Genomic DNA, 26,912 nt, shown 5'->3' on the forward strand with positions numbered 1-26,912 from the left:
GGTAATGACCATCTTCAGACCTATAAAATGCAATCACATAGAGGTAGACCAATTTACAAAAAAACTCGTAAGCACACGAAAACAAAACATAAAACAACTATAAAACACTGTACAACGTACCCATACTTGAGGAGAAACATGCTTCATTACACATATCACGCCATTACATGTGATGGTACAGTCAAATCATTAGTCATTTAAGCTTCGTCAGACAAATAAAATTGTGATATGTAAAGAGCGGGCCAACGGCCTTGCCGCAATGGTAACACCGGTTCCCGTCAGATCACTGGAGTTAAGCGCTGTCGGGCCCGGCCAGCACCCGGATGGGTGACCGTCCAGGATTGCCGAGCGCTGTTGGCAAGCGGGGTGCACCCAGCCCTTGTGAGGCCAATTGAGGAGATACTTAATTGAGAAGTAACGTCTCCGGTCACGAAAACGCAACGGCCGGGAGAGCAGTGTGTTGTCCCAGGCCCCTCTATACCCGCATGTAGTGACGCCTGTCCGGAGGATAACACAGTGATCGGTCAGCAGCGTTGGACCTACCGAAGCCTGTTCGGACGGAGTTGGGTAAAGAATATAAATTTAGCCACGCAATCTGAATTCTGCGTGTGGGGAAACCGAGAGGTACACAAAGAATCACGGCTACGTAACAGAGAAATAAACATAAAAGCTGGAGGAGGTGGAATGATCGTACTGTGATGTTAATCGAAAAACAGTAGTATGTCTGGAGTAGTTTAACATACATGACGGGCCGTTTTGAGCTATACATGACGCCTTGTAAATGGTGAACTTTCATCTGGCAGTGGAACGCTTACGCACTGTGCGGAGTACGTGTTCATTGTGTTACTTTGACCGCGTGTGAAATAACAATTAGCCGTTAACTGAACTGTCACTGTAAGGCTTGCTTCATTAGCAATTGAAAGGAGTAGATTTAAGACGTACGAGTCGTTAGAAGGTACCCGGGGAGGAGAAGAGCTGCGTAACTTCGAAGTGGCCGTGTCTGAGGGCACGGGCTGTGTGGGAGCCTTTGTCGTGACGCGGATGCTGGCCGCGGCCGAGTGACACGAACGGTTAGGGCCCGTAATTGCGAGCAGCCAGATTATGCGGCGACCGGTCGCGGCCGCTTGCGCTTTTTTTATTTGCAGGGCAGCGCGGCTCAGACTGTAATGAGCGGCCGTCGTGATGGCCGCAGGGCGGCTCCCCCACCAACCCGATCTAAACGGGTAGGCTGCGATGTTGCGCGCCCTTTCTAATGGTGCTCTGTCTGCAATGGGACAACCGGCGTCACGAATATAAACTATATACGACTATCTGTGCACGTTTTCAGAGTTGCGCGGCTTTCAGGCGGTGAAGTACCCCGAGTTGGCTACAGACAGCCACCTACAACGCGGCACGTTCACCCTACGTATGTGTGAGAGGTGCAAATTTCTCTGGCTGGCGGTGAATAGGTCAGTGCACTTCATTCGACGTTTTCTCTGGTGAGTAGAGTCCATCTGCGTGCGGTTCAGGAACGTCTGCAAAATACACTGGAGCCCAGATATCTTCCCGCAACACACTACTTAGTAAAAGTCGTTGGGGTATAGTGAATAGAATGGGTGTCCCAGCAAGTCGTATTTCGTATCCCGTTGAACAATTGTAACCAACTGCATTTCCCGAATGAAAGTTTTCCTTTTGCCATACAGGCTTCCAAAATCGTACATTTTTCTCCTAGTTAGTCCAGAAAACTTGTGTAGCATTCGTTAGTCAATTGATCTTTAGCAAGATGATGAGTTGGTAGTGTCCGCAGCTCGTCGTCGTGCGGTAGCGTTCTCGCTTCCCGCGCCCGGGTTCCCGTGTTCGATTCCCGGCGGGGTCAGGGATTTTCTCTGCCTGGTGATGACTGGGTGTTGTGTGATGTCCTTAGGTTAGTTAGGTTTAAGTAGTTCTAAGTTCTAGGGGACTGATGACCATAGATGTTAAGTCCCATAGTGTTCAGAGCCATTTGAACAATTTTTTTGAATCAGTTAGTAGAACCCGTTTGCACCTGGCTGTGAGAAAACAGCAGCCTTTCCGGCCAACTGCATTCTTTCTTTTTTGGCGGGTTACCGGCTCTCTCTCCATGTTTAATTACTACTTCGTTTCAAACCGAAATGTAGGGCGCACGTCATATCCACATTGACAAACAGGCAAACAAAATTTGATTGTTTTTAAAATTGGAACACGGTTGAGCAATACGATTTCGTTTTGTGTGTAGTCACCATTAAGGAAACGTTGCACCAATTATCAACACAAATTTGATGTAAAATGTACTGACTTATCTTTAATTTTCCAATACCATATTGTGCGCTTCTTTCATGTTGATGTCTTTCATGTTGATGTTTTTCATATTGATCATCTTCCAGAGAAGTATAGCACGTCTGAATTGTTACCAATTTCTCAACTGTTGCAAATGTAGTACAAGACACCTAATAAACCTCCCGTGCTGTGAATGTACACGGAATTAAAAAAAAGAAAAAGTATCGGAGTTTAATTGCCACACACAAACACAACTACTTTTTAAAGCTTTATATGCAAAAGTATTTAGGATGAAGGTTGCAGAGTGGCTGGCATCTCCTTTTTATTCTCATGGTCAGCCAGCCATGGTTCAAAACGTTTGCAAAACGGTTAGTCTACTTCGTGACGCAGTACTATTGTGCAGAAAACATGAGATTGTAAAGTTCGTGAAGTGTTTGTGGGGAGACTGTTCGACGCAGAGAAGAAACGACCAACACACTAACTTCTTTATATATCAAGGTACAACATATAAAAATATCTACATTTACACCCGTTACACCTTGTATACTGTAGTGTTTCACTTTGGGGAGTAGTACTGATAGTCTTAGATATTGTTAAAATACACCGATTTTTCTGTATCCGCCCACACGGCTGCTGTTGTGTGTAATAGTTTCTATGTGTCTCTTCGTATTCTGCTTCACATCTCACTGGACATCCTAAAATATTTGTCGTAGGTGATAGTTTGAAATGCAGATGTGAAAGCCACAGCTTTTAAAAAGCGATGATGTTACCTCAAATGAGACAGCTGAGAATTTCTTCGCATAATTTGGCACGTAAGTCGTCTTCTTGCTTTATCACATTCCAACGGACGGAAGTCTTCGAACGTCTTCTTTCATCGAGCGTAAAAAAAAAAAAAAACTATCTCCATGGGCAACAGCTACAACTACCACGGAAACGATTCCGTATAGTGATGGATTTTGTGTGTTTCTGGTGGCATTTCGTTCTGTGGAAAATGCTCTAATAGGGAAGCAACTGAACTCTTTCCTGTACTCTCTACATGCACGGTGTTGAAAGTAAGTCGCAGTGATGAGTTTTTTGAAGATGTGTACTAAAGTGATTCATAACAACAGATAAATTCTAGTACACACTGCTGGTGATGTGCGGTCCCGGTTTGCGTGTATGTGCGCACTGAAGATCACGTATCGTATTAAATGGCGGTAAATCACAGCAAGTGGACCAGTTGCTTTGTGGTAAATGATTGATCGGTGGCATTTTAGAAACAGCTTCGAAGAAAGTTTACCCGTTAAGTAGTATTATTTTTCTGATGTACTGGCTAGAAGTGCATTTTGGAACATAAGAATTTCTTTTTTAATTTTTATAAAAAGCAGTTTTATTTTTAATTCAGATAATCGGCGCGATCTATAAGGCTATCCAGGCGATGTGAGATATCAGTGCACGTAGCCGCTGTGTAGAACCGACTGGAACACGTCACAAACTGTATTTCTGTTGATTTTTTCCGAATGGAGAAATACGAAAAAACAATTGAAAACGGGAGCTGTATGTTGTGGAGGGGTAAAATATTAGGCTTTAGTAAGTGGTGTATACCAACGAGGGACAATTTTACAAAAGAGTGACACACGGAACGATTCTACGCTCTAGGTACATACCAACGGAATCGCAGGATTTAAATTGTGCACACGATGAGCCACCGAAGTCTAGTACAAATGCGACGGGAAACAGGCGAGAGGGACGGGTGATGTGGGTATATACAGTAAGTGGCCAGAAGGCAGCAGTTTTATGGTAGGGCTGTTGCGACTGCCTCGGGGGGATAAATAACAGAGCGGTGAGCAGGGCCAAACTGCCCGCGGCACGACGCTCCTTCCGCCTTTCTCATCAGACCGTGCCGGCGTATCCACTGCCCTCACAGCCTCCAATTAGGTTGTGTTCTTGCCATTCTACATGATGCGCAGGGCCCGATTAGCTGTTTTCGACACACTATCGCATCCCAGAGTTGGGCCCGAGTAATACACAGGATGGCCGTGTTCGACGTCAAGGCATTGCAAGGGCGACTGGCCACGAGCACGCTACGCCATTGGAACGGATTTGCAGGTCGCTCTAACCAAACACTATTTATAAACTAAAGACCATACGAGAGTGTCCTGCCCTACCGGCAAGGTACCTCGGGGACAAAGAGCACATTTGAGGGTGACCCCAATCTACATCCTGGACAGATTATTTTTCATTGCTTCAGTTATTACCCCATGAATTGCTCTGACATTAAAAGATTCGTAGCTTGTTGTCATTTGCCGCGTAATGCCATTAGTCATCACTGATTTATCCGCGTGTATGCACTCAAACAGTACACTTTACGTCAGTTCCTAGCAAGAGAGGTTTGAAAATACCAAGCTGCGAAAGTGTCGTCCTCACAAATCTGGTGGCAGTTCTGGAAAAGTACTGTTTTGTCGTGAAAATGATTAGTCGTAGATATTCTTGTGGACGCTTAATCAAATTGAGTGTCGAACAAATGATGTTGCATAGTACACGATATAGCTGACAGGTTGTTTCATCCACAGGTGGAACTGATACATTGGTAAATACTGGGAACTCGTAATCAGCGGGAGCTGAATTAATATCTCAGCTGGCTGTCCTAAAAATTATATCCTGTGAATGCCGGTATGGTTCCATCAACGAGGGCACGAACACTTTACTTCCCCGCTTTTGTCCGCTGGGGTGTATCTCTTGTCTCGAATGTAGTCTTCGTCCATGAGAAGTTCGTAGGAACCTTTCGTCTTGAACGAATGAATTTAAATCTCTCCACTCAGTTTGGTGTTTAAATGTTGTAGGAACTGGCTGACAGGTAAATGTGAACGAATCCTCGGTCCCTTCCTTGCAGTAAGTAACGTTCTCTGTTCTGAAGTGTTTCGGCGCCAATGATTTCATTTACTCCTTCAGGAACAGAAAGATTCTAGTGTGTTGTTATATTGCTTACTGCCCATTTCAGTCGTAGAAACATGTAATACAGTAACGATTTTAAATGCAAATAGTAGACTACAGTATCTCTGCGACTAAAACAAAAAGTAGAGAAAATGCTAATAGCAAGAGAGATCTCTTGGCAATAATAGGAAAGGGATTGCCGGCGGTAGGCGATTGTTGACGCTGTCATTATGACTGTTCGAGAAAGAGCTTGTGGGTGAGTGAACCACTGTACAAACTGTTAGCTAGATATGGAGCTAGAAAGCAGCAACGCTACGCAGTCTTCTTACGGTACTTCCATTTTGATATTTGCGTTAGTACCTGTATCGTCAGTGTATTGATTAATTTTTCTCCTGATAACTTAATGTGAAGATATTGAACCATAAAACGCTTGCAAAAGATTTGTAAGCGGCAAATGTAATGTAAAGTTGTCTATGAATGACATAAAATTATTATACGAGTCCGCGGTCGTGTCATTAGTCAATATAATCGTCCGTCTTTATCGCTATTATTTTTAATTTTTTAAAAGTTGTATGTCGTGAAACATTTCTGATGAAGACTGTGGCCGAAACGCGTTGAGTGTATAACTTTCAAAAATAAAAAAATAGCGACGAAGACGGACAGTTATATTGAAATGTAATGTAAGGTAGACGGCCGAGAGTATTGAAGTTTATTTGCACTGTCGGCCAGGGCTGTGAGCGAGAGTATTTTCTGTGTGGCACAATCGCTCAGGGCCAAATACAACACATAGGCTGCACGTTAGCGGCTGACGCAGGAATTCTTGTCCGCCGAGTTCGTCGCCTGCAGCCGCAGCTAAAATTAGTATTACGCAAGGAAAAGGGAGAAAAAAGAATAAAATGAGTGGTGCAAAGTTCATGGTTCATGGTTTTTCATTGATGAAAGAAGATAATTTTGATACAACTGAAACAAAATTATTTTTCGTTGAAGCAGAGCTTACATTATTTTCCATTTTCAATTATTGATATCTGAGGCTTAATTTCACAACATATTTTATTTCTATAACCCAGTGGCAAGAGGGGTGGGGAGAGATTGTATTTCCAAAATTCAAGTAACATCGGAGGCACCGGGAAGCTGCTGTTGGTGTGCGCTGTTGTAATGAGATGCGGAGACATCAATGAATGGTTGGGAACGAAACCTTTAATACGGTCAGTTGTGAACTGTGGCTGAGCGGTTCTAGGCGCGACCACTACCGTCGCAGGTTCGAGTCCTGCCTCGGGCATGGATGTGTATGATGTCCTTAGGTTAGTTAGGTTTAAAAAGTTCTAGGGGACTGATGACCTCAGATGTTAAGTCCCATAGTGCTCAGAGCCATTTGAGAACTGTAGTCAGTGCAGCTGAGTAGTTCCAATTAAGTTGTATAGCTGACAGTTACGGGGATCATGGTCATGTACTATTATGGCGTATAAATATTCGTAGAGAATGCTCGCGCACAATGTTTGGAGTGATCATGTTGCGCATGGCAACCCAGCTGTTTCGCCTTCGATTCGACGTCATCTATTTGTTCCCAGTAAAGTGTTGTTTTAAGAAACTATTCTTCACGTTTGCTTGTTTGTCAGGAAGGATACACATTTCTTTCAGTCTTGGGTGTACCGAATATTTTCCATCTCTCTAATAGCGTCTTCACTGCTGAGGAGCCGAGCTTTGTAACACTTTGCTTTTCGCCGTTCTCTACAGATGTCCAGAGGACAATAATTAGTTCGCTCTCTTACACGGACAGACTTGCTAGAACTCTTTACGTTTTCATTACAGGCAGGCGTTAGTAACGCTTGCGTCGATGCTTTGCCGTTTCTTTTGTGTCGACGAATACAAGGTGCCAATGGCTGGCCTTCACGCTTTACGATCTGATAAATGGAGACAGAGGCTTTCAGAAGGTAGATATGCATTGGGCTGAGTCTCATTGCGCGTCTCCAACAGAAGACGGATGGGATGGGGAGGCAGGAGGTTGGGGTTAGGCTGTACAGAGAGCAACCCGCGGCGAGCGTGCGTGGGCAGTGACGAGGGTGGAGTCGTCCGAATGTAAACCAACAAAAAGAGCCGGGATACTTTCCCATTGGCAGCCGGAGAATACAGAACTCACAAAGGGACCGAGGAAAGCAAACAGGCAACACGCTAGCGTGCCTAAAAAACGGCCGCTCACCTGCGGGACGGGAATTACCTAGTCGCCGGCGGCACAAAAACTGGCAGGCACGTGAAAAATGTCTGTTCCTGTATTCATTGTGCGGGACAGTTTCTTTCAACTGGATTTGACGCATTTTCATAATGGCTGTTATGTTGTTCAAGAAATTTGTTCGTGCCCAAGGTTGATTGGACAAGACTGACATTCGGTACCGACATTGGACATGTAATGTCCGCACATTTTGTGGGCCGTGTATGATAATGGCTCGGTAAGTAATCTTCTCCCTTACGCTGCTTTACATTCGTGCTCAAGACTAAACTTAGTGTTCTTTCCATTTCTCCATTTCTGTTATTCTGTTTCACTTCTGAAAGTTAATAGTCTGATCAGCGTCTACAAATCTTTAGTTAAACTCTGCTAAACTCTACCGGAAATTTCACTGTACACTGAAGTGACCACACACACACACACACACACACACACACACACACACACACACACACCGAGAGAGAGAGAATTTCGTAAGAACGTTCGAAGTACTGGAGTAAGTTTCACGTTCGGTGGTGCCCCTATGGGCTGACACTGTGGTGGTAAGAACCACCTATCAATCAAAAATGGTGGGGACGAAAAAGGAGTGTAACGCATTGCGCACAAATAGCCAAACTACATACATCGAGTGTGAGAATAGAGCACTTAGCCACTTGCAAGAAATTTTACACATAATTTCACACCTTTACGAAGCTTTTTCTCGCTGATTCCTCCTACAAAATGTCCTCCTACAAAATGATGAAAGGGAATACAGTTTATGCTGTTCGTGCTTGTTAACTCCATTCGCAACAAATTTTGTTGACAATATCTAATTACACCACTGAATGTACGTGCAATGTCATATCATCGTACAGCACATAATTCAGGAGGTATGTCACAAACACTGAGATGCGTGAAAAACTAGATTGTTCTCAAACAGACAGTAAATCACTCATCTAGTGCTTGATAAGCAGAGCAGTTAGCGACTACCAACGAATTTTAAACACAATTTCAAACTTTTTCTGCCTAACGTGATTAGCGTCAAATATTTAACATTTTAACTAATTTGTAAAGTAATCTTAACTTTGGAGCTGTTTTACATCTGGCAGAACCATTGTGCAGCTAACGAGCACCTTCATCCCATACGGGTGGGAATGAAAAGGGAGTGATATTGAATCATAACTCAGGAGCACCTGGAGCAATTTCAACTAAATTTGTTATGTACGTGACTTACTATTCATACAAAAATATTGTGGGAGTAAGCTTTCCTGTCACTAAGGGTGGCGGTGTTGATGAGAAAGGATGACTTAAGTATGTTCGAAAACGATCTTTTCATTATCGCGAGAACGTCCACTGCAACGAGTAAATAATTTTGTCGACATTTTTCGGAACCTAAGATCAGGCTATAGGCTGAATACCACAGATAAATTTAACACCATCTGTGGAGTCGTATTTTGTAAAACGGCAAGGAATCAGACATATTTGTGTGTGTGTGTGTGTGTGTGTGTGTGTGTGTGTGTGTGTGTATTTGTGTTTGCAATACATACTACGTACTCATATGTTCAACATCTTTTCATCCGAACTAGGCACACGCGTTTCTTACTATCTAAAAAGAAATTCTGTTGTGGTAAAAACCATAAACTTTCCATTGGGTTGGGAATGAGAACGATAACGGGGTGATGGACAAAGAACTTGGGGAGGAGGAGATTGAGTAATAGAAGACTGGAATAAATAAATATCCGGGGTTCTTTGCTGGTGGGTTATAAACCAGAATAGCTCGATATTATGAAGCACGTATAGTACAAATTTATTTTATGGCAACCTTGTTCCACTACCCAGAAAAGTATTGGTCCATTCTTTCGCTGCGTCATATTGTAACAAGGATAGGAAGTGGAAACGAAAGGGAAGCGCATTTGTATCTCTCATCCCTTCCTCGCCCCCTAGTAAGACGTACAGAAATTATGGCTCTGCGTGGTTCCCTGCACGTAAATGTTTTTGTGTAACATTTTGCAAGAAAAAGTCTTACTTTTACTTATTGAGAAAATGGGTTCCATTGTTCCACTGTGTTTGCTTTTGGAACGTGTTTCTGCTCGAACGGTGGCTGTGTGCTGACTGCGGTAGCTAGTGAAACCTACGGAAAATTCTCGTGCTGCCTTTACTGGAAGCCTGGCCTTAGTTACAGTGGATCTTTAAAAAAGTAATTAACATGTCGGAGCGCGGCGTGGTTGAGTTTGTACAGCCCTGGGAGGGGAGTGCTCGCAGGTAGCATCTGGTACAGTCTCGTGCGCTGACGCATTCCTGCACGCCGGCCGCGGCGTACAGTGTAATGGGGCCCGAAAGCGCGCTGCCACTCTTCTTAGTTTGGCGGTCAAGGATGCAGTTAACGTCGTGCGACCGTTTCGCTTTATTGGCCGTAATTTGGCCGTCCAATAAATTATAACACGGCTTTTTCTTCCCTCCTTTTTTCATCTTATTCGGTAGTCAGTCTAAGTCTGTGGGCACGATTAGTTGCGAGGAACGTAATGCATAACAATTTAGTCTGTACATTTTTAGGCTTCGTTTATGTAATTACGTATAATCTTTATGCATTTTCTATTCATTACATCTCAGGTGCGTCCTGAGGGGAGGCGACACTAGGCTTATAGAAGGACGGGAGTTCTTGAGATGGTTATAAGGCTTCTGTAGTCAGTTTCTGCTATTTCACGAGTATCCACCACACGTTCATGAGTTGCGAACTGCAACACTTAGTAGGTGCGTGCTTTATTCGGGTTAAACAAACTTCAGTCTCTGTGTGTGTGTGTGTGTGTGTGTGTGTGTGTGTGTGTGTGTGTAAATATTAAAATAAGTATGTGGTCTGGAATAAAAGGTGGTTTACGTTGAATATCCATGAAGAATGTTGTGTGCGGTGTTTGGACACTAGTAATTATTGTTACCTAGAACTGTTAATGATGTTTGAAAATAAGTATTTCATAATTAGTGATCATGCTGGGGACACGAAGAACCTGTTGCCGTTTTTCCGGGTTTCCGATGTAAAATTGGGCTTTTAAGGCACTGTCTTCCTCAAAACACTACTTTTCCTTTTTTTCTCAATCCTCACCTAAACATGATTCTGCAGTTACTAAGGTATGTTGATAAATTTTACTTTTGGAACGCCGGCCGGAGTGGCCAAGCGGTTCTAGGCGCTACAGTCCGGAACCGCGCGACTGCTACGGTCGCTGGTTCAAATCCCGCCTCGGGCATGGCTGTGTGTGATGTTAGGTTAGTTGGGTTTAAGTAGTTTTAAGTTCTAGGGGACTGCTGACCTCAGAAGTTGAGTCCCATAGTGCTCAGAGCCATTTGAACTTTTGGAGCGTCTGATTATAACTGAATGAAACACAATTTTCGTATCATAGGCGTTTCGCCTTTGTTCTTTGCAAGGTATCTTCAGAGGCAGGTTCCCTGGATGATGTTCTTCATGTTCTTGTTCCATTTTTTGCGTTGTTCTTATAATTACCATTTGAAATTTTGTTCTTCAGACTTCACAGCACTAGGAACTGAACATTTGTTTTAATTCTGTCAAAGTGTAACAAAAAGACAACATGTAGAAAAACATTCACGGAACCTGACACTGAAGATGGCTTGCAAAGAATAAAGGCGAAACGCGTATGGCACGAAATTGTGTTTCATTCAGTCCAAAAGTAAAAATTATGACCCTACCGTGATATTACACACAACTGAGGACGACAGGACTATAAAAGTTGAAGATGATTCTGCACCTATATGTCATCATCAATGGGTCTAAAAGAAAACCAGACCCACGGAAGGTGACACATAGGTGTCTAAACATGTTGGGTAAAGAATTAAAAAGAGAAACTGTGTCTTTCAGGAAGGAGAGTCTTAAAAACCTTTATTTGTCTTAGATACGAGGACTGTGAGAAAAGTAATGAGACAGAAAAGACTGCGGGATATGTGGCCTCGCGTTGCTGTTCTACTTGCGTTGACCGGTTTGTTCATCCCTTCCAGATATTCAGTCGGAGTAGTTTCAGCTCCGTAGCCATCAAGTTATTTTTGAAAGCGCCATCAGTTAAGTTGTGTTTTTGTTTTTTTGATACGGAAATGGAACAGCTGAATTTAGAGCAACGTTATGCCATCCAGTTTTTTGTTAAACTTGGGTAATCCGCGAGTGTGAGCTCTGAAAAGTTGAAACAGGCCTGTGGGGAAGACGCCTTACCAGAAGCACAAGTTTTTCGCTGGCACAAATCATTTTTGGAAGGCCGATAACACGTTGAAGATGAAGCCCGCTCAGCGAGACCGAAGAAAACGTCGAACGTACGCGTACTCTTGTGAGATCGGACCAACGTTTAGCATTTAGATGATGAGTGACCTGTTAAAACACTTTCACCATACATCAAATTTTGACCGACGCTGTTTTGCACGTGCAGACAAGTGGATGCTGCATCATGTCACATTGCCACTTGCATCACTGAATTTTTGACCTCAAAAGACATTCCTGTTGTTCCACAGCTCCTTGTTCACCTGATCTGAGTCATTTTGATAGTTTTCGTTGCCCGAAATTGAATAATGTCCTACAAGGATGTAATTTTGGGACTCTGGAGGTCATTCAAAAATTGTGTGCGAAATATAAAGGTCCTACCTGTTGAAGCCGTTCAGCCCTGCCACCAAGACTTGAAACGATGACTTCCTCGATGTGTAGCTGCCGAATGGGACAGTATTGTTGTTCGTTATTTTTCTCACGCACCTCGTAAAAGTAATAGCTTGTCCGTACACAAGTGGTTTTCTGATACATCGTGATTTTACTTAGTTTGGAGATTTCTGGATCAGTCTGCCACGTTTTAGCTCTCGATAAAAGTATCCTAACGAAACGATGACGAAAACTTGACTTTTTAGTGATAAAGTGTATCGTTTGAATTATACTGGAGTATCTTGTGGACTTGAATGTGACAGATGGGGAGCACCCTATTCAGGTAACTGTATTAGATATTGCGTGAGTACTGTTGAGCTGTTTGCGTCTTAGGTGGATTGTCGCTGCTAACTGTTACACTGTTGAGCTCATTTTGTGCGGCCGAAGAACCAGATTTTCCCAACGAAGGGTAGCAAGAGGTGAGCTGTAAAGAGTGCTAGCGAGCAGTTCGGTCCGTTGTGACGCTTGGCCGCCATCCAATCACAGGGAGTTAGGTGAGGCGCGCGCATTGCATATTTTTTATTGGCCGTGCTTTGGCGCTGATTGCCTTCTGAGCAGCGTATAAATAATTTGCTCCTGGGAACTCGAAGAGTGCATGTAATGAAAACGTGTGACGGTTACTGCCGTTTATTATTAAACGGTCCTGAACTTACCTTACCGATAGCAGAAGTTGACAGCCCTGAACACCCATAGTCACGTCGTCAGCAGAAAAACTCGGCCTGCTCTGGTTGCTTTGAGAACTAGTAGTGCTGCTGCTTAAGTCCTGTTATGCTAATGAGATTACTTGTCGGGATTAGAAACTAAAATCCTTCATGATACGGACAGGTAGACGTGTTCCCGCTTGCAATAACTTCAAGTCTCACTGATATTACTTTCCGGGTAACTGGATCTCCTCTAACCCGTCACACTATAATGCAAGTCTTGTTCTACCTGATAGCTTTGCGCTGAGCTTTTCCTTAGCATTTTGCATGGGAAATCTGCTGAAGAACACGGAGTATTTCTTATCCTTCGTTCCTTGAGCAGTTACCTTGCATAACGTGTTTCGGATATTGTGATGAAGGTTAATCGGCAGAAGAGCTAGTCTGAATTTTAGGTAGAACTATTTTTCGTAATGGAATTCCTAAAGTCATAAGACCAAGAGAGTATATTCTCCTTCAGATTTAGTATTAATAGTAATCATAAATAACATTTACTTCGCATGAAATAATTATGAAGAAATAGGACTCCTTACTGCCTTTTATCTAGAATATACGTACTGCGGTTATTGCTGCTATTCATTTGCCGGTCTTGCGACACGTACTACTACTCTGTATGCTTTACATGCCAGCGACGAAACATATTCGTTTAGGCTTTCGCATTCATCCCAACAGATCATTTTCATATTTTGCTAATCGGGTTGTGACAAACCGCACATTCGACTGAGAAATGAATTTAGTCATAATGTAGCTTCTAAGGTATCTGACCGGCTTGAATTCCTAACAGATGGAATGTGATAAAATTATTATCCTCTACGGTGATTCCTACACAGAGATAAAGCTTCATGTCGGAAGTACCCGTTCTTATTCCCCAAATAAAAACTGAGAATGACTTAAATTCCATTTTCACTTGTAATGAATGGCAATTACCCTTAAATAGGGGGCGGTGCTCTTAAAAAGGAGGAAAAATCCATTAGAATGCGTTTGTAGCTTCGGCGAATCATTTCTATTAGTTGTCAAATTGAAGTACAGGTCTCAAGAAGGACGAACATTTTTAAACGTAGACGAATTGGGAGATTTCTGCGGAAGCGAAACGTGTGTTTAATAGACACTGCATACAAGACTTTCGTTGGATATATGCTTGGGTTCACCCAGTGTGTTTGGCATACCAGCTATGTTGATCGGAAGAAGACAGAAAGAGATTCAGGAGTATACTGTTAGGAATATAAACCCTGAGTTTTATGTGGTTGCAGTATGTTATGCAGACGTTGCGTGGAAAGTAACCGAACGAAGATCATATTTTCACGTAAAATGTCGCGGAGGTAATTTCTCAAAACCAGCATTCGAAATATATCTCAAAGCTATCGCACTGTCACTCTTGTATGTTTTGCATAAGGGCAAGTATATGCAGATTATATCGCATACGAAGGCATGCAAAACTGACATCGTTACATTGTGAAATGCAGCAGGAAAGAATAAGACGAATAACGTTACGGAGTGCTTTTCATCATGGTATGTAATAATATGAACAGTGTGTATATCGGAGTCAGTAGCTTTAGAAATAATAAACGTCGTCTTAATTTATAATCTCGTTATAAATTTAAAATCAAACAAACAGAATTCACCTCTTCTAGTAGCACACATTCACAGATGAGAAACGCGACAGTGGAGTCGCAGAGTTACGTAAGTGTCGTAGTTCCCCCTCTTCCATTGTCTGCCACGTCATTCCCGGACGACAACCAATTTCGAAGTACCGCCCGTCAATCTCCATGGTGACTTTTGTAAATAAAACTGTGCATTAGGTTTCGAATTACAGTGTTACTGAGCATGAAAATACGCAGACTGCACTAAAAGTTGCCACGTGATTAGCATAGATGTATATAGATATCCTGCATACATTAAAAGCCGAACATTAACTTGCAGTTGGTTTCCTTATACGAGCGCTGCGCGTGAACACACGTTCCTTGTTCGGACATCGCATAACACAAAATAACATGGTACATGAACATAACGTTTTACTCTCATATAACTGACACCGTATGGAAAAATCTAGGGCAAACTTGTTCATTTTCTGACGGGCGCATGCTGATATAGGGAGCACTGTCCATTCCGAGCAATATACCTTTTAGCGGTACTGGAGTTGGTAACAGGTAGTAACATTCCAGAAAGGTAGTTGCCAGAAGACGTAATAGCCGGGCACACAGGTGACATTGGCCTTATTAGTGCCACCTGTTCGTTACATGTGAATGTTCCGTTGTAAGTTTGGATATTCGTAGGTTTTGACGGAGACAAACGCAGCGTTCTGGTCGCTCTGTGTCAAAAGTACTCTTGTTTTTAAAATGAAAATATAGTTGTTTGATTCATTATTGTGACTGCCAATAGGTTCTTGCTAGCCAGTGAGGTGGAACTAACTTCGCCAACAACTGAAAACGCTTTGTCGAACCTGTATCGTGACCCCGGATTTTCTCCACCTCTACCACATTCCGTAGCCGACGTCACTCACGTAAGGTAGTGCTACGACGCTCGATCTGGAGGTTGCGGGTTCGAATCGGATCACGGCTGTAAAACTCGTTTAAATAATCTGACCGGTAGATGATGGAGAGATGGAAGGCGACGAACAGTTTATGATCGCCAGGGTCTGCTAGATCACAAACTTTTTTGTAGTGCCATGTGGATGAGGTGCGTATGACACTTTTGATGCTGATCCGTCAAACGGATTGGGATAATAAGCGTGACTATCTGTTTCCTTTTTAGTCTTGAAGAGATCGAGGGTATTTACTGGCGTCAGGTCTTTCCTTGTTGACGCCCTTTCAACATCAATGACGTGACGACATTTAACGCGCTCTTATCACTGTCATCTTCCCTAAACAGATTCAGCTGAGACAACACCTATACAACGCGAAGTAAATAATGTGTCTGCAGAAAGAAATCCTTTCCGATTAGGCAGCTGGGCGACACCCTAGGATGTTCAGTCTGACAGTGACATACGGTTTTCTTTCTCCTTCTCCTCCTCAGAGACACTCTGTTGCTGACCGCCCTGGATTAGCAACGGATTATTGCTTTGACTCCGAATATTGCTTCCTTCATGAATTAGACCGCCCCAAGTTATTGTACAGAACAGTGTAGTGCAAGATTAATTAGAAAGAAATTTGTGTGTGTATTTATTTATAAGTCATACACAAGTATCTAATCGATGATTGCAACAAAAGAAATAACTGTACGGCTTGCCTGTCATTGTTTTAGAGCATGGCACATCTTCCCAGAGCTTTGATTCAGTTATTAACGAATTGGAGTGAAGCTGTTAAATGGAGATAATTAGCAATATTCTAACTGAAAAAAATTGCAGTAACAATTGTAAGTGAGAAACAGCGTCAGTATTTGAGACGTCGTACCAGCAGCAAAGATGGAACCCGAAGAATTACGTGCAGACTGGCTGCTCGGAATACATTTACCATCTTACGGAATTTAAAATGCAGTGCACAGAAGATTCCACCCTTTTTCATGTACAGTTACTGTACTTCAGTTTGAGCAGTGGGTTTGACTCTTTACATAGGTTCAGTTGCCACTCGTCTTCTACACACCCCGTCAGTACGAACCAGATCGGCGAGGGAAGTTGGTACTGTCTCCTTGTAAGTGGGAAAACGCAGTCTGCCACCTCCTCGTTCCGAATTAATTCCAGAGGTACACATTTCTTCTACACTGTCGAAGATTGGAATCGGCTAATTCCGTGAGGCTGCTACAGCGATCTCCGCAACGGAGGCTCATATTGTATTATTTCACAGAAATTGAAAACAAATGTGTAACATAGAAAATTTTTGCTCCGATTTACCGTAAATTTGGCCGTTAAAGTTCGCAGTGCTGTTGCACACCCTGGGCCTGTGTGCTGCAACACATACAGGTGTTTGGCCGTAGCAGAGCTTTCGCTGATTGATCTGTCTGCGCCGGTTCTCCGCAGCTTTCACCGTGCCCATGAGAACCAGACCACTGTAGGCCGAACAGTGCCAGTGCAAGTATAGCTAATGGAAAAATTACTAGTCTTCTAAACGATTGCGGTGAATATATAACAGCAAATCTAGAATATTTCCAGTCGTGCGGAACAGTTAGGCACAATGGGAGCTGCACCGATGTGGTGCCAGGCTCAGTGGACACGCTGCCGGGAGGATGGAGGTTCAAATCTCCTTACCGTCCAGACTTAGGATTTCAGTGGTTTCCCTAAATCGCAAAAGGCAAATGCCGGTGTGTTTCCTCTAATCTGAGCTTGTGCTCCATCTCTACCACGCCGTCGACGGGACGCGAAACTCTGATCTTCCTTTCTTCAACGAGAGATGTACAATGAAAGTGGCACGTTTGTTCGATTTCATAAGTCTGTGGTCTAACTTCGTGATTGTTTTTGCTCCACAACTACCTCGACGTGACTTGGAATTTCAATACCGCTATTCTCGGTGTGTGAAGCTACATAACTACCAACGTTGCTCGCGCAGGCTGTCATCATCAGTATCCCTGATGAAGACTGCGTGCAATTATATCTGAAACGTTGACAGTGTCATCGCATCACACACGCAGAAGAAATTTATTGAAATGGAGCCCAGCGCAAAAGCGTACGCCGTTATCTAAGTTGGTGTATTTACATTAGCATCCTAAGGTCCACAGCGGAGTGTACGTTACTGCGAGATCAAAACTGTGTGTGGGAGTGGATTAGGTCCTGAAGCATTTATAGCTCATACGGTAGTAGAATCATCCACGAAATGCAACTTTCCGGCATTAATTCATGACGCGAAACAGTTTAAATCATCCTGGAAGTTTCAGTGTAATGCAGTGATCCATTAGTTTAGCGTTAACGAGTAACGTTTGACAGAATGAGTTCAGTGTTCGTTATATCGCGTGTTCCCACTGTGCATGCCTTCACTTTCCCCCACTCGTTACTGGACGAAAACTCTTACGTGGTCGATACATGTTGAGAGTCAAATCTGCTATCAGACAGACATTACATTGGAAGTTACCTCGATTAGTACATGTGATACAAATTAAATCTTACTGGTCGAAGAAACTCAAATCCCCTCCTACCAGTATGTAGTATGGTGAAATGTGAGACATCGACCACATAATGTTTACATCAATTTCACACAGGAGAGATGTGGCGTCACGCAAACGATATGTCTTCAGAAATTAACTGTGCTGTGTAAGACGGTCATATATCGAAAACATCCGCAACCCCGAGTAAACTGAGAGCTTCCACACTGTCAAAACATGATCGTAACAAGCACGACTGGTACAAATTGTACACGGATATTTCCAAAATATTTGTATGGAAGCCGCATTTTATGATGATGTTCAGACATGGTGTGGCAAGCGAAGGAAAAACACTTAATCCTTCGGCATACTATATACTTCGAGCAAAGGAGCTGCGTCAGCGGATTCATCTTCACTGGGTACCGGGACATCGTGGGTTGGAGGTAACGAACGTGCAGGTCAGCTGTTGAAAATGGTGCAGAACCTTCCCACTACCATACGGTGATTTTCGTAGTAGACTCGTCAGACAAGCAAAAACGGGATGGACAAAGTTAGTGGACATAGACCGTAACATGGCACATGGTATTGGGCGATTCGGCAGGATTGCACACCACGCACCGAGCGAGGTGGCGCAGTGGTTAGCACACTGGACTCGCATTCGGGAGGACGACGGTTCAATCCCGCGTCCGGTCATCCTGATTTAGGTTTTCCGTGATTTCCCTAAATCGCTTCAGGCAAATGCCGGGATGATTTCTTCGAAAGGGCACGGCCGAATTCCTTCCCCAACCTTCCCTAATCCGATAAGACCGATGACCTCGCAGTTTGGTCTCTTTCCCCAAATAACCCAACCCAACCCCCACACCACGCTTGGTTTCTCATCTCGGCGCTCACAAGAAGAGAAATATTTACTCTTAACAGACTGACGTCTCAGAATGTGTCCTATCAGCGATCCCTTCTTTTGGTCAAGTTGTGGCACAAATTTCATGTCGTCTCAATTCTGTTAAGTACCTCCTCAATAGTTAGAGACCAACCCATCAAATCTTCAACATTCCTATGTTGCACCACATTTCGAAAGCTTCTATTCTCTTTTTGTGTAAACTATTTACGTCCGTGTTTCACTTCCATACATAAATTCCATACTAATACTTTCAGAAGAGACTTCCTGATATTTAAATCTATACTAGATATTAACAAATTTATCTCCTTCAGAAATGATTTTCTTGTAATTGCCAGTCTATATTTTGTGTCCTGTCCACTTCGACCATCGTCGGTTATTTTGCTGCCAAAATAGCAAAACTGATCCACTACCTTAAGTGTCTCGTTTCCTAATCTAATTTCCTTGGCATCGCCTGATTTAATTCGACTACATTCCATTATGCCTATTTCCTTATGCTGACGTTCAACTGCTGCTCCCATGTCATTTGCTGTGTCTGATAGAATTACAATGGCATCGGCAAACCTTGGAGTTTTCATTTCTCCCCCCTGGACTTTAATTCCTACTTCAATTTTTTCTTTGCTTTCCTTTGCTTGTTTAGTGTTCATCGGGGATAGGATAATGCCCAGTACTGCCAGGGATGGTTCCTCGCTGGGAGGAGTGGAGGAGGCGGACTCAGCCTCGTGATGCCAATTGGAGAGCTACTTGACCGAAAAGTTGCGGCTCCAGGTTACGGAAACTGACATCAGCCGGGAGAGCGGAGTGTTGAACCCACGCCGCTCCGGCATTGGCAGAGGATGACGAGGTGGTAGGTCGTTACCGATAAGCTCGCCAGCGCCTGTTGCCGGAGTTTCGTGCGGAGCTTATCACTTCCTACTCCTGGCGTAAGCGCCAGGGTGTCCCGACAGAGACGACGCACGTGCGTGCTGAACGCAACGGAGGGTGTAGGGCGTGACGCGTCTGTGCGTAGCGCCGGCCGGCTGCTGAGGTGCTCGTTCAAAGTTGGCGCGCGGGAGTTGGCAACGCTGGCGGCGCGCGCAGCTGTTGCTGCTGGGTGTGGTGTGGACCGTGGGAAAGCCTGCCGCGCGGCGCCGGACCAATGCCAACCTGCGCACCGCCATCTTGTGACCTGCAACCTCTCTAGTACTGTCCGCACCGCGCCTTTCTGGAAATTCCAGACTCTAGCCTCGTATGTCGTCGTAGTGTAATTAATTTGTGCGGAAGACCGCAACCCTGACGCCTTCCTTTCGTTTTGCTACTGTATTTCGTACGTCTCGAGCAGCTGGTAGCGAAATACCTTGGTGCGTCCCATAATAATTATTTCAAACCGATTGCAGCACAAAATGTAACTGCGCTCTTCACCAAATATTGCTAGACAGTATTTTATATGTTGATACGCTGTCGTATGTATGCACATGTCATCGTTTTCACTGAATCTACAGATGTTTTGGCATTTAAAACACAAATTGCACGGCGTGACCGAGGGGAATTTCGGCTGCCCCTCCAGCTTGTCTTTTCTCGCAAACACTTCCAAGCAAATCTGAATGACTGAAACCCGCTACTTGTTGATTGTAGTTTGTCGACAAAACTTACTAGCTGTGTTGACGGATTCTGTATGCTCAAAGGAATGCTGCTGACGAATAAAGTTTTCTAAATAAATACTGTTTTACTATATTTATTTATATTAACGATCAGTGAAAGCATCATTGTTGTAGTACGCCTGTACTCATATTTGGATTTCCATCGGAAAAAAATTAAAGAACATAAACCCACGGGAATTGGTGAATGGGATTTTTTTTTTTGGGAGGGAGAGGGTGGCGAGTTAACCTTCCCTCGCTACATTACAACAGTTTGTTATAAAAAATATCTGAACTTTGGACAGATTTTCTGTCTTCCATCTTGAACTAATAATCCATCTTAACCAAGTGCAAATTAGCGTCTTCCTTAACAGTAACTGCGAGAAACAATACGTAATATACCATCACCGACACTGTGATTGTTATATATAATTATAACATTACACCTTAGGAAAATGATAATGCGTTACAACAGGTTGAGTTAAAGTGTACGCTATCAGCGTGGCACAGTTCTACGACAAAACAAATCACTAAACTGCACAGGAATAATTTTTTGGTCAGACAAGCTTGTTTTGGTTTATGTAATTTTTATCAGGAAGAAATACAGAGTACTGGAGAACGCGTCACGAGTTGCATATAAAGTTAGGCGTCAAAACAGAAAGTGTGTTTGAACACTCGCAGATTCGTAAATACGAACTTTTTCACCTCCCTCCCTCCACCCCTGTCTAATTTTACCTTTCGCTGTTCACACAAGCTGTTTTGTTTCTACAAAGATTATCTGTGACCATGAATCAGTGATACATGAACGAAGGGACTTCGGCTTGAAACATTAGGGCAGATATTTGCCGATTATTCGTGATGCCACAATGAAATAGGAGTTACGCATTTCCAGAAGTATTCGTGTCTGTTGTAACCCATTGACGAAAAATGAACGGTCCTATCATACATTCACAAGACGGGTACCGGTAAGTTTTAATTTCATTTTACGTACCTCGTAATTCTCGTATCATCCTATCTTAGAAATAAATTTACTCGATACTTCGCATATCTAAGGTTAAAAGGTAAAGTTGTTCTCCATTGTAAGACTGGTTTGAGCACCGTAGTGCTATTGGGAGCTCCGTGCCCTTGTCTTTCTCCGAAGTTACGGTGCTACCACTATAATGCGGGGTACGAACCACGGCGCAACTTGACGTTTTTCACGTTAACGCCAGGGGTGAAAAGAAAGATAAGTGACAGAAAAAAAGTGGAGCCTATTCTTATTAGGCCGTTTTTGCAATGTTTATGTATCCTGAGACACCAGTCACGCGTAACCCAAGTGCTATGGATACAGGTGAGCAGGTGGACCTGACCAACGTCCACAAAAGAAAATGCATTAGTATTGGATATTTAAAATAATGGACGGAGCGAGACGCAATAGAATCATTACTTTTCATAATATGCATTTTAATTACTTGTCACGGAGTATTAGTTCAGACACTGGCTTTCTGCGAATGATGCTGTTCTCTGCTAATATATTAATTCGAAGTTAAATGATTGACAACTAGCAATTAGTATACAGAAGTGTGAAACTGTGAACCTTATGAAACGTAAAAATATAGTTCAGCTACAATTGCATAAATACTCCGCGAACCACTGTACTATGCATGGTGGAGGGGACATTTTCTTTACTGTTCCGTTAGCTTATTGAAGGTAAGGTAAACTTCGAATACAGATTCTCCAAATTTACCAAATAGGATTTCGCGAGAATTACGTCGATGTCCGTTCTCATGTCAACGTGATAAGGACTCCGCACACTGGAACAAAATTTTAGAATTTGTCTTCCCGGGTTCGATTCTCGGCGGGGTCAGGGATTTTCTCTGCCTCGTGATGACTGGGTGTTGTGTGATGTCCTTAGGTTAGTTAGGTTTAAGTAGTTCTAAGTTCTAGGGGACTGATAACTATAGCTGTTAAGTCCCATAGTGCTCAGAGCCATTTGAACCATTTTTTAGAATTTGTCGCATTGTCATCTTGTATACGATTTCCTTTACAGATGCAACACATTTTTCCGGAACCCTTTTCAACAAAACTAAGTTTTCCATTCGTTTTTCTTAGTACTAGTTTCACCTGACGTGCTACTGATCTGATATGAAGAATAGTTTATGTACACTGAAACCATTAGAGGTCCTGTTACGCCCCCTTGCTTCACTTTCGTGTCTGTTAAACAGTCAGCGCCCAGTATAACGTTGTGCGTTCTGTTAGTCATGTATTCCTCGAGCCAATCACATTTTTGCGAAGATGCTCCCTATGTTCATATGAGGGTTAGTAGGCGACTATGGGGCACCGGGTCAAACTCTTTACGGATGTCTAGGAAAACGGATTTCTAAATAAGTTGATGTCTAGGAAAACGGATTTCTAAATAAGTTGCACTTAGTTTTCCCTTCTGAATTTAATATACGAGGGCGTGCTGAAAATCTTTTGTGTAAGAACTCTTGAAGCTTTTTAAATGAAACTAACGTTATTAACATTATACAGCTCTAGTCTTCATGTCTACATATTTATTTCTCAACACAGTCACCCTGGTGACGAACACATTTCTGCCGATGAGAGACCAGTTTATTGTAACGTCACTGTAGAATGTCTGACTTCGTTGACGAAGCCACAGCCTTACCTCTGCTTGTGCCACTTCATCACAATCAAAATGAAGCCCTCGAAAGTGTTCAAGTTCTGGAAACAGATGAAAACCAGATGGGGCCAAGTCGGGTCTGTAAGGAGGATGATCGATGACAGTGAACCAAAGGCATCGGATTGTTGCAGATGTCGCAGCGCTCGTGTGTGGTCTGACATTGTCGTGCTGAAGGATAGGGAGAGCGCCATGCGTGGAGTTCGAAACTGGATTACGCACCGACACAGTTACGTTACACGATGCCATGTTACAGGCGGAGGATTGCAACTTGTGTCGAAAGTCGGTCGAGTAATATGCGTCACATTGAATACGTCAAACGATATTGAGAATATAATAAAAAATTCGGAGGCATTATTTTCGCCGTCCTATGAAGTGGAAAGTGGAATGATCCCATAAATTGGCTGTACGTAAAGAAAATGACAGATTCGAATCGTCGCTTGGGCACTGAGAAACTGCAGTGTGTTTACACAGAAGTTCAAACTGTTCAAATATGTGTGAAATCTTATGGGACTTAACTGCTAAGGTCATCAGTCCCTAAGCTTACACACTACTTAACCTAAATTATCCTAAGGACAAACACACACACACCCATGCCCGAGGGAGGACTCGAACCTCCGCCGGGACCAGCCGCACAGTCCATGATTGCAACGCTCGGCTAATCCCACGCGGCGTTTACACAGAAGTCTCATACAAGGTCTTAACACGGACTTGGCTGAAATCTGCATAAATATATGCACTACAGGGACAAAGGGCGCCAACGCGAATAAACACCAATTCCATCATCATTTTGTCTCGAAGCTTTAGTAATAGCCGTGTTTGCATATTAAATTATGGGGATTCGTGTCCACATTTTATTCAGACAACTGTTATTCTATTTTACACCCAGACAGCACATCTGTGCTATCATCAGTGGATATTTTTATTGTGAAGTTTCGATGTTTAAACTTGTAAGAGAGATTCAGTAAAAGCGTCTGCCGTTTTCTTATTGTATTTGTTTCGACGAAAGATGAGCTTGCAGATAAGGTCGGGTGCAACAAAAATAACTGTAGAATGCTATAGATTATGATAAGATGGTCAAACAACACGTAACAATCTAGAGAATAAAAATCTAACGAAATACGAATTGATGATTGCACAGAACATGTTTGGGCGTAAAAGAGGTTAGTAGTTGCTTACATAATAGGTGGAGCAGAATTCCCATGATAAACTAGATAACTGGTGGTATAGTGCACAGGTAAGCCAAAGCATTATGACCACCGGCCACCGAGCTTTGGGTGCCGCCCGGTGGCGTTGTGTTCACTGGCGCATAACAAAAGTAGCGGAGGTATGAACTGCAAATGGGGAAATGCATTGAGATAAGCGAATTTGACAGAGGGCGGATTACTGTTGCGCAGAGCCTGCGAGTTGATCGAACTTTCACGTGCTACTGTCTTCAGCATCTACGGAAAGAGGTAGGAGGACAGAGAAACCACCAGTAGGCGCTAAATGGTTGGACGTCCACGACTCTTCACAGAACGTGGGGTTCGGAGGCTTGTCTGCTCTGTAAGGTAGGACAGATGGTGATCTGTGGCGTCCCAGCCGAAAGAGCACAAGGCTGGTGTATTTCGGAGCACACCGTTCATCGTACATTGTTGAATATGGAGCTCCGCAGCAGACCACCTCTACGTCTTAGCGTGTTGATCCGACGACATCGTCAATTACGATTGCAGTGGGCACAGGACTATCGGAATTCGACCGTCGATCAATGGAGACGTGTCTGCTCTTCGGGTGAAATACATACATTTTTGCTACACTGTGTCGATGGTCGTGTCCACAAACGCCGTCATCGAGGTGAACGGCAGCTCGAAACGTGAAGCCCGCTACGGACGCAGGCTTCTGGGAGGAAATTATGCTACGGGAAAGATTCTCATGCGCTTGAATGCGACCTTTGGTAGTAATCGAATACACGCTGACAGCTTCGAACCACCTGCATCCTTTCACGCTTGATGTCTTCGTCGACGGCGATGTCCTCTTTCAGCAGTATAACTGTCCGTGTCTCGGAGCAAGAACCGTGATACAGTGGTTTCAGGAGCATTATAGTGAACTCACGTTGATGTTTCGGCGACCAAATTCGCCCGATGTAAATCCTACGGAGCCTATCTGGGTCGCTATCGGGCGCCATTACCGCGTAGGCAAATCGGTGGCCTGTTAGTTACGCGAACTACATGACCTGTGCATAGACATCTATTGCCACGTACCTCCAGAAACCTTCAAAATTGTCGGATCCCAGATACGCAGAATCAGTGATGTATTTCGTTCCAAAGACGGAAAAACTAAATTTATTAAGCAGCTGTCTTATCAGTGTGTAGTAGAAATGCTGAAACTCTGGACCGTCCTTAGCTTATAGATTCTGTAGGAATTGAAGACAGTCAGAGTAATTACAGCTGTCACCGAGGCTTACATCAGGTCGTTGTTCCCACGTCCCACTTGTAAACGGAATGGAAGGAAGTTGCAATGCTACCCCTCGCGACACACTACAGAGTGCAGGTGTTGGTGTGGACAGCTATCTCCGGGGTGATGATCGTTAGACGTTTAGTAGCAGTAATCGGCCAGGGAGTGGCGGGCGCGGCTGCCGCTGGAGGCGTGTAGAAAGCGTGGGAGTAGCGTCCAGCTGGAAGCGCTCCAGACCTCCCGGAACTCGCAGCGCTGCCCCACTTCAGACACCTTTTGTGCCACCCTTATCACTACACAGGTGTCACTTCAAAGCAATTTCTGTTTTCTTCTACCAGCCACCTTTTGTCGAGATACGGCAGACACCTGCCTATGTTGTTTTCTCTACTTTTGACTAGAGCTATGTTCTGCACGTCATTAGCAGCTAAGAGTGGTCAGCTACTGGAGGTTATCAGGCGATCGATTTTCGTGAAGTTCCACAGAACACTCACAGGCTGAATAGTGAAAGGAGCCAGTTAACCCGGCAGTTCAGTAGCTTAGCAGCAAAAGTACAAGTTATATTATGAAATGGTGGTCTCATCTACACCGAAAGGATCCCAAAAGAAAAAGAATGGTTTTTTCTTTAAAATCACGTATTGAGTGTTTCTATACGTTATCAAATCCGTGCACGGTTTTAACGTTGTTAATCTCTGTGGAAATTTACTGATCTCAGCTATGTAACGGATTTCACTTCGTTCTTCTTCGTTTGCCACAGCTTTCTGATACGGCAGGTCACTTGAGCATCAGAAAAGCTGTCGGTTGAACTCTTAACATGTTCACGTGCAGCCAGTTACAATCACTTTAGCAAACACATGTCAGCATTCCACATTTATAGTAAGCGATGTTTGTATCAGTTGATAGTATCGGCGATTACGAGTGATGGAGAAAGTCCGGCTAGCGACTTCAAAAATTGAGAAATACTTCACCTTTTTGTTTGCTAATTTTGTGTGCACGATCCATATTTGTATTCATAATGACATTACTTTAATTCGTGTCTTTGAAAAATGCCATGTTCCACCGTGATTCTGGTAACACTTAAAACTGTTTGTCCCCCGTAACTGGACGGGTGCCGCCGTATAGGTTACAGGGAGGCGAGAGCGTATCTACTGTGGATCTGACTACGGTAATTTGATTATTACAAAATTAGAAAGGACTCGTAAAAAAGCTGCGTTCCAATACCCAAATAATTCATTTTCGAACTAACGTCGGAAATAGAAAGTTTAACATGTACGAAACGAAACCAGACACGTTTGTTCTTTGTTTTCCACTAAGTGGACAAGCTCTAACTCTGCCGCTGCCATTGTAACTGCCACAACTTTCTTTTCGTAGATGAAAAGGGTGCTTCGATAGACGCAAAATGTCGACACTAAAGGGTACGCTGATGCCGCCGTGTACACAGCCACTTAAGAAACTAGTTTCGAAACTCAGTGTCTGCATCTAAACTTGGTTCAATACACCTTGCGTAAAACACCATTGGAGTACTTCGTTGTAATGCAA

At 43.5% G+C, this 26,912-nt stretch overlaps 1 protein-coding gene and 1 pseudogene across 1 annotated transcript in view; both read left to right on the forward strand.

Annotated features, from left to right (window-relative positions):
* Window positions 1-26,912, forward strand: part of LOC126471420 (neurogenic locus Notch protein) — a 381,291-nt gene that overhangs the window by 101,585 nt on the left and 252,794 nt on the right. The window lies entirely within an intron of this gene.
* On the forward strand, window positions 242-360 carry LOC126472103 (5S ribosomal RNA; annotated as a pseudogene).

Source organism: Schistocerca serialis, chromosome 3, assembly GCF_023864345.2.
Source record: "Schistocerca serialis cubense isolate TAMUIC-IGC-003099 chromosome 3, iqSchSeri2.2, whole genome shotgun sequence".
Lineage (NCBI taxonomy): Eukaryota > Metazoa > Arthropoda > Insecta > Orthoptera > Acrididae > Schistocerca > Schistocerca serialis.